Source organism: Octodon degus, unplaced genomic scaffold (genome assembly GCF_000260255.1).
Source record: "Octodon degus isolate 3935 unplaced genomic scaffold, OctDeg1.0 scaffold00103, whole genome shotgun sequence".
Lineage (NCBI taxonomy): Eukaryota > Metazoa > Chordata > Mammalia > Rodentia > Octodontidae > Octodon > Octodon degus.
Window position 1 is genome coordinate 8,370,159 of NW_004524679.1, and position 9,610 is coordinate 8,379,768.

The window sequence follows — 9,610 nt, forward strand, 5'->3', positions numbered from 1 at the left end:
AAAAAACTACTGCACAGGAGCATTATTTGCAAAAGTCACAGACTTGATCCCACTCTGACAGCAAGCCCAGCTCCTTAGATTGAGCAACTTTCTGCCTTTTCGGAGGACCAACACACTTTCAGCTTATAAAATAACCTAACCTGGACCTTAACGTGTTCAGTAAGGAGTATGAATATGTTACGGTCTTCCCGCTTCCTAAAAAAGAAAAAAAAAATAGTCTCATTAAAGTCATAAGAACTATACCCTACTTTAAAACTTCAGAATCTGTCAAATTGACCTAATGATGTAGTTTTCAGAATCATATTGAAAGTGTGGAGTCAACATGTTCATTTTGATAATGTAAATAATTAAAACTATAAAAGTTGAATTGGAAATGTGACAGTCCCTCTTGTCAAGTTGGCTTGATTAAAGTGCTAATTTATTCAACGTGAACTAAATCTAATTATTGTCATGCAGATAATTTTGGAAGAATTATAAGTTTGAAGATCAGTTATCTTTATATAAAGAAGCTTACTCTTAAAAATGGGGATGAACAGCAGATGTTTAGTAGTGCATCATCAAAACCTGAGGTTTCCTAGAAATGATGTATTTTATGTGATGACATCCTCAAGGCTTGCAAATATGTCTACTTGCTAGCCTGACCTCCTTATTTAGATACCTTTACAAATATAATCCCATTCCTAAAATTGTTTTGTTTTCTCTAATTTTATAATATATTCATGCTTATGCATACAGTCAAATTTGATATACAACTCTCTATTGTACATATTAAGTATTTAAAATGTACTGGGTTTCTTACAGGACACATTTTGACATAAAATATTTTTATAAAACTAGCAATTTTCTACTCAAAGCTTAATACAGAATTTGTGGATGCTGATTGCCCCATGACATTCTACCATTTCCAGCCAAAACAATTGCTTGGGAATCTGTTTTTTGTTACACCCTGCCTTCCTGAAATGATTAAAGATTAATAATTAAGAACTGCATATATATTTATATGATAGAAAATCACATCACATATTTCAGTTAATAATAGACACTAATATGAATACAGTTGTACAAGATTATAATTTTGCTAAAATATATGTATTTTCCAAATTGGGTATACCACAGTAATTATCAGAGCAAAAAAAATATTAATGAAATTCCTGACATATAAGAACTTGTACTGTAATGTCATGTAACTTGGTAGTGTTCCAAATTTTATGATCAAGGAGAATATAGGGTCCAAAGAAGAAAGTGATCGATGATGTAGAGTGTGCCTAAGGAGAGTCACATGGAGAGAAAACATTCTCTCAGGCTTTCACAGAGAGCACATTGGCCAAGCAATGACGGTGACTCATCCACTTGGCTGACAAAGGTTCTGAGGTACAGGATCTCAGGATAAATCCTGAGGGGATTTCACTGACCTTATCAGCCTCAAAAGCTACAAATCTTGTTGCATAGGTCCTGCTTTACCTTGGTCTTAACCATCCAGTAGAAAAGTATAAAAACGAAAATATGAAAAGTAAAGCCATGTTGTTATGTTGAACTGTGGGGGACTCAGGTTAACAATTTCTGATATTGCCAGTTAAGCGGAAGACCCAATAGTATTATGGGCTCCTGGACTCTTTTAGAATATTTTTCTGAGTTTACACACCTATCATATTCAAATAACGGAACTTAACAAAAAAAGGGTATACAGATGATTGTCCATTTTGTATCTGTGTATTCAAAGTGGTTAGCATATATATATAGTTACATTCTCTTAATGAATAGAATGATTTTTTCTAATGGTGTTTCTAAATAAGATCTCAAGTCCGCATCTTGGACAGCAAAAAACACTAATAAGAATGTATGCAGTGTGTTAATTATTGAAACTGTCCTACCAATTTGATTTGAAACTGTCTCATTGCTATTTGTTTATCAATAAAATTATGGCAAAAAACATAAAAAACAAAGTTATATATGGAAAAGAAAAAAAAAAAAAGAAAAACAACAACAACTCAAAAGGTGGAAAAAAAAAAAAAGAAATTCCTGGCAGTACTATTATAAAAGATTAATAATACAATTCATTTTCTATAAAAGTATACCGATTTAATAAATATGATACATTATAATTTATAATGACATCACTAATTAGTGTTTTGATGTACATGACAATGTCTTTTCATCATAGTTTTTATTTATATTTGAGACATAGATTTGTTTCACAGTTCAGCTGGACTTGGACACCCTTTTCGACCCAGGCTGTTCTCAAACTTGCAGCAAAATTCCTGCTTCAGCCTCCCAAGAGCTGGGATTACAAGAGTGTGTCACCATGTCAGACTTAGCATATATAGCTTAAATTGTACTACCAGTGATTTTAAAAGGTCTTCATTTTAAGGTACTACATAATATTGCACTGACAGTAACCGCATATCTGTGGCCTTAACCTTTTATACTAATCAATTCACTTTTTTTCATAAAATAAGTCACAACTTAAACTCATGTGAAGTATTAACCAGACATTCATGGTATGTATTTAATATGTACATCATAAGGCTCAAGTGCTAGAAGGTAGGTCTTTTGAAAGTGATTGCATTATAAAAGATATAATTCATCAATGGATTAATATATCAATGAATTCACAACTTGATAATGTTATTATGTAGAAATACAGACTTAGGCGGTAGAGTTTAATTGAATGAAGATTATCACTTAGTCATGGTATTTCGGGACTCTATCATGTTCTGGATCCTTACTCCTTGCTTTCTCTCTCTCTCTCATTCTGTCTCTCTGTCTCTGTCTTTCTCTCTATCTTTCTCTGAAAAACATGAGTTGCACAGGCTTGGTGAATGAAACAACATGAATTTAAATTAAGCAAACAACAAAATCCTGTAATAAATATAGAGTTCCAGGACAGACTATGGGAACATTCATTCTCTTTCAATTTCATTGCAGTTTGATCAGTACTGATATTATATTTCCCTCAAGTTCCTCTAGAATGCTTCACTAAATCCATCAAAACCTGAAGTTACTTAAGACCACAGGGCTGAGTTCCAGTGGTATAGAGAAACTAAGGTGTTGAGCCCAGCAGGAGATTGATTGAGTCTGGTGGCAGGGTTCTTGAAGGGGGCCTAAGAGCAGATTCTGGCCACAGTGAGCTGAGGTATGCTGCTAAGCCCAGCACTGTCCAGACTGAGCCACAGACTTACAGGAAGTTTCTTGCAGCACAAAGACAGCAGGTGGTATCTTAGGTGAATTAGTCTGCATGGAAGACTTCAGACACCTGAAGGCATGGTGACAGAACAGATTTCAAGGGAACTAGTTAACATACAAATTGCCAATTTATAATCTGCTTCATCATATAGCTATAATGTTTGCTCCTATAATCTAAAAAAGAATTATTAGTTACCAAAATATGTCAATTTCTTTATGTCACTTGCTGTTTTTAGGACAGCTAATTGTATTACTGTTACTAGAACACCATATGTCTTTAAAACAAATGTTCTCCCTTGGGTAATAAAATTGGAGGTTGGTTTTATAACAAATCCTCCAAAGCCCCATTCTAAAGGACAGGGGGTTGTGTCAAAAAAAAAAAAAAAAAAAAAACAACTCTATATCCCATTCTCAATAGAGAAAGCAAATCCTTGAGGTAAACAAAACAAGAATCCATGACACTGAAGAGACAGCTGAAGAATATTACCATTACAGAGAAGTCCTGATTGCAGTGTACAGCTACCTACAAAAGAAGTAGCCCAGAAATCAAACTAAGGGGTTCTGGCTGAAATAGAACATGACCAAAAAAGGACGGAGCAAAATAAAACCTCAGGCCACAAAACACACCAAAGAAATTGTGAAGACAATAACATAGAAGAAATAAGTAGTCACATAGTATGAATACACTGAAATGATAACACCAGAAGTAGAAGAAAAAAAACACAAATGCAGAAGGGTAGAGTAGATTTAAGAATAGAAACAATCTCCCAAGTATAAGAGAGAAATGATCATTGTAATGAAAGAATTAAAGTCTTTTCAAAGAAAAAATTTAAAAACTGATTAAAAATAGAGGAAAATAGAAAAATGATGAAACCCTTGAATGAGCATTGTAGGAAAATAATAAAATGTATGATGCAAATTCAAATAAATACACAGGAAATTAAAAACTCATTTAAAAGTTGGTAAAATAATTTGAATAATAGTGATGATTGAATTTCAGTCCTTTAAGACAACATTAGAGCTAGTGACTAGAAAATTAAAGATCTGTGAAAAATATCAAGTATCTAGGGTGGGATAATTCAACAGCCAAAATACAAACTGAAGAGGAGCAACAGAAGACTAACATGCATCAATGAGAAAGAAGGAGCCAACACAAATAATGAAAGAATAATATGAACAAAAATAATAACAGAAACCTTCACAAACATAGGAAAAGTATTGGAAATTCAGGTAAAAGAAGTACATGGAACTCCAAATAATATTAACTCAATTAAATCTACAACCAGACATATAATAATAAAAATCCCAGAAATTCAACCCAAGAACAACATACTAAAAGCTACTAGAGATAACAAACATATCCCATTGAAAGAAAAACTCATGAGAATAACAGCAGAAATCTCCGCATATAACATCATGTCAAGAAGAGCAAGGGGAAAAGTGTTTCAAGTCATACAAGAAAAGAAATTCCACCCCAGAGTGAAATACCCTGCAAAAATCTCTTTCAAGTTTAATGGAGAAGTAAAACACTTCCACGACAAAGAAAACCTAAAGAAATTTATGGCCACCAAATGAATACTGCACAAAGGACAAAGAGCATTCTAGAAAGAGATCCAAATGACTGCAACTCCAAGAATGACAACAGAAAGAATCCAGGAATCAAGGCAAACAAACGCCGGCGAAAAGTAGGCAACCAACAACAGGAAAATAACATAGCAAACAGTTTCAGATACTTTTCTCTCATTGCTAGGAAAAATACCCAACACTGAAAGTGAAGGAACGAAAGGGTAACTGAGATCATAGTTACTGAAACTTTCATTCCGCACTCAGGTGGCTCCAAAGCAGAGTGACACTAGCCAAAGAGCAACCCTTCATGACCCTGGCAAAGAGCAAAGAACAAAGGGAAGGAGCATTTGCAACAATGGCTACAGAGAGCAAGTCTATCTCCCTTAAGTCACATTCAGGCTATCTGACCCAAACGAGGTGTTATAGTCACACCCATAATCTCAGCAGCACTCAAACTCAAAATCACAGTGGATCATCAGTTAATCACAAACTCTAGATTTCCAGTCCATGACTTCGTGAGGATTTTGGTGGAGAACTAGCCACAAATCATAGTTCAAATATGATCCATAGCATACCACAACATAGCCACTAATGTAAGTAGATTCAATTCACCAATTAAAAGAAATAGATTGGGAAACTAGATTAACAGATAAAATCCTACTTTATGCAGAGCACCAGAAACATATTTAACCCATAAAGAAATCCATAGCCTTAAAATCAAAGAATGAAAAACACTATTCCATAATCATGGAGCTAAGAAAATGTCTGAGGTAGCAATGCTTTTGCATACAATTTGAAATTTAAACCAAAAATGGTGAAATAAGATAAAGAAGGTCACTGAATACTTGTTATGGGAAATTTCAAAAGGAAGACATAAGTCATAAATATGTATGCAACAAATATGGGAACACCCTAGTGTATAAGACAAATTTATTGGATATGAAATTAGAAACATGACCTCAACAGGGAAATTTAAAATGCCCTTATTTCAAAAAGAGATCAAGCAGAAAAAATAGCAAAGCGAATTATCTGTGTTTTTTAAAAAATTACAATATATTTTAAAAATAAGCATAACATAACATAAAATTTTTATGTTTCCACATAGGTCGAAAAATCAAACCAAATACAACATTGAAGCAGGACAGTCCCACAACATTCCTTTTCTATCAAAGGCCTTCATTCACCACCCCCTTCTTTTTGAACAATCTTCCACTCTAGAGACAGTACAGCAACAACTGGCATGTCATCCCAAGAAGCCCATATTCAGAAGACCAGAATGACCAGCACTTCAAGCATAAAACTACAATTACAGATTACCATCTTCAGTAAATTTGCTTAGTTCACAGATATCAGTATATATAGTTAGTCAGGGTGAGAATCTTACAAATTAACTGCTAGATTCAAAAATCTTCTGGAGATTCTCAGGATCATTGCCTTGCCCATCTTTTACATATAACTCTATGGCTTCTCACTGTCATGTTTCCCAGCTCTTCTCCTTTCCCTCGCTTAATTAGTTAGTCCTCAAGTTCCTGCTTTCCTTTTACTTGTATTATATTTTCCATTTGTATTTCATCTTTGGAGTTTTTATGCCAGGGAAAATATATGATATTTACACATGTGCATCTCATTTATTTGACTTATGAGTGTATCTTAATCTGGCATCCACTTCAAAAATAAAGGATTTAAGTTTATCATTCTTCATAGCTAAGTAATACTCCATTGTGTAAAAATAAAACAATTTTATCAACCATTCCTCAGGTGATAGACATCTCGGTTGTTTCCAAGATTTGGCTATCACAAATTGTGCTGTTATAAACATAGGCACACATATATCCCTGTGACATCATGTTTTCAGAACCTCTGGTAAAGTTCCCAGTAGAGAAATAGTTGGTTTAAATGGGAATTCCAGTCCAACTTTTCTAAAGAGTCTCCACACTGATTTCCATAACAATTGCAGCAGTCCACTTTCCCACCAGCAGTGGAGAAGTGTTCCTTTTTCCCCAAAAGCGCTCCAACATTTTTGTTGTGTGCTTTCTTTATAATAGCCATTCATTCCGTGGTGAGATGATATTGCAAAGTTGTTTTAATATGCGTTTCGTAAGTAGGTAGTGATGTGGAGCCTTTTTTCATATATTTATTCGCTTCTTTAATTTCTTCCTCTGGGAAGTGTGTGTTCATCTCAACTGACCATTTCTTTATTGGGTCTTTAAATTTTGGAGCCCTATTGTTTTTTTAGTTCTTTATGAGTTCCGGAGAGCAGACATTTGTCTAAGTACTTATTTATCATTATCTTTTCCAAATTTATGGGTTGTCTTTTCACTATGTTTATAGTTTCCTTTGTTATGCAAAAACTTCTCAGTAAGAGCAGGTCTCAGTTGTTAATTCCCTAAACTGCTTCCTGTATGATTAGATTTTTGTTCATGAACTGTTTGCCTTCTCCAATATCTTCAAGAGTTCCTCCTACTTCTCTTCTGGGAGATTTAGTGACTCTACTTTTATGTTTAGATCTTTAGTCTAATCTTTTTCTTCCTACCCAGAGTACGGAATATCTTTACATTTTCTGAAATCCTCTGCAATCACTTTTATAAGAGTGCTGTAATTTTCCTTGAAAATATCTTTGATTTCTTTAGTTAGATTAATACAAAGGTATTTCATTTTCCTTGGTGCTGTTGCAGAAGGTACTGTTTCCATTATTTCCCTCTCAGTGTGTTTGTTGTCTGTGTAGAGGAATCCTCTTGAATTTTGGGGATTGACTTTATAATCTGCTATGCTCCTGAAGTTTTGTATGAATTCTAGCAGCTTCTTGGTGGAGATTTATGAGTCTTAAAATTAAAGTATCATGTCATCTGGCAATAATGATAAATTAACTTCTTCTTTACATATTCTGATTCATTTTATTTCTTCTTCTTGTCTAATTGCTCTAGCTAATGATTCCAGAACTATATTAAATAGGAGTTGTTATAGAGGACATCCTTTTCTTGTGCCAGAACTAAAAGTAAAAAATTTCAGTTTTCCCCATTTAGTATTATTTTAGTTGTTGGATTTTCATAAATGGCTTTTGCCACATTGAAGTAAATGTCATCTATTCCAATTTTCGGTAGCACTTTGAACATCAATGAGTGTTGGACTATGTCAAAAGACTTTTCTGTATCAGTGGAGATGATCACGTGGATTTTAGTTTTCGCGCTATTTATATAGTGTGTTACATTTATACAGTTTCGAATATTGAACCGTCCTTGCATTCCTGGGATGAATCCTACCTCGTCATGGTGTATGATCTTCTTGATGATTTGCTATACTCCATTTGGTAGGATTTCATTGAGGATTTTGGCATCTATACTCATGATGGAGATTCGCCTGTAGGTCTCTTTCTTATTTGCATCTTTCCCGGGTTCTGGTTTCAGTACAAAACTTGGCTCCTGGGATGATTATGGGAAGATTGCTTCCTTTTCAATTTCATGAAGTGTTTGAGGAGTACAGGAACTACATCTTCTGTAAATTTCTTGTAGAATACAGGTGTGAATCCATCAGGTTCTAAGCTTTTCCTTGAAGGTTGATTTTTAATTATATCTCGTATTTCATTGCCTGTTATTGGGCTGTTGCATGAAAAATAACTGTCCCATATTATGCCTCAGATGTTTGATATGCAGACAGATAGCGAGGTTAAACTTAACTGCCTAAGTTGTATGGTAATAAAAATAAACTTGTTTTCTGGATTGTTAACAACATAAGTTTCCAGACCAAAAATAGAGAAAAAGCAGGGCCACAAGGAAAGCCAATATTTTAACCCTAGCCTTCCAAGGTCAATTAAGACTCACGACAAATGAGAACTTGTACAGTAAAGTCATGTAACTCAGTAGTGTCCCAAATTTTCTGATCAAGGAGATTATGGGGCCAAAGAGGAAAGTTATTGATGATGTAAAGTGTGCCTAAGGAGAGTCACATGGACAGAAAACATTCTCTCAGGCTTTCACAGAGAGCACAATGGCCAAGCAATGGCTGTGACTCATCCACATGGATGACAGTGACAAAGGTTCTAAAATCTGAGGTACAGGATCTCAAGATAAATCCTGAGGGGATTTCACTGACCTTATCAAACCCAAAAGCTACAACTCTTGTTGCATAGGTCCTGCTTTACCTTGCTCTTAACCATCCAGAAGAAAAGTATGAAAATGAAATATAAGAAATAAAGCCATGCTGTTATGTTGAGCTTTCGGGGACTCAGGTTAACAATTTCTGACATTGCCAGTTAAGCGGAAGACCCAATACTATTATGGGCTACTGGACTCTTTTAGAATATTTTGCTGAATTTACACACCTATAATATTCAAATAACAGAGCTTAACAAAAAATGGGTATACAGATGATTGTCCATTTTGTATCTGTGTGTTCAAAGTGGTTAGGATACATATATAGTTACATTCTCTTAATGAATGAAATGATTTTTTCTAATGGTGTTTGTAAATAGAATATCAAGTCCGCATCTTGCACAGCATTTAACCACTAAGAAGAATGTATGCAGTGTGTTAATTATTCAATCTGTCCTACCGATTTGATTTGAAACTGTCTCATTGGTATTTGTTTATCAATAAAATTATGGCAAAAAAAATGGGCCATGACAGGGGAGATAGCTTAGTAGAATAAGCACTTGCTTAGCAAGTGCAAGTACCTGTGTTAAATACTCAGCTAGCTAAAAAGTAAAAATAAATAAATAAATAAATAAAGAATATAAAGAAATAAAGAAAGAAACAATAGGGCTTCATTTAAACAGATGATATTACTTGGTCAATTTACATTTGTAAGACCAAACATATAGTGTGTTAAAGAGAAAACTTAGGAGTAATTTATTTATTTATTTTTT

General features: G+C 34.2%; 1 pseudogene; it reads right to left on the bottom strand.

Annotated features, from left to right (window-relative positions):
* The window catches only part of LOC101585487, a 25,271-nt pseudogene that overhangs the window by 7,752 nt on the left and 7,909 nt on the right, over positions 1-9,610 (bottom strand).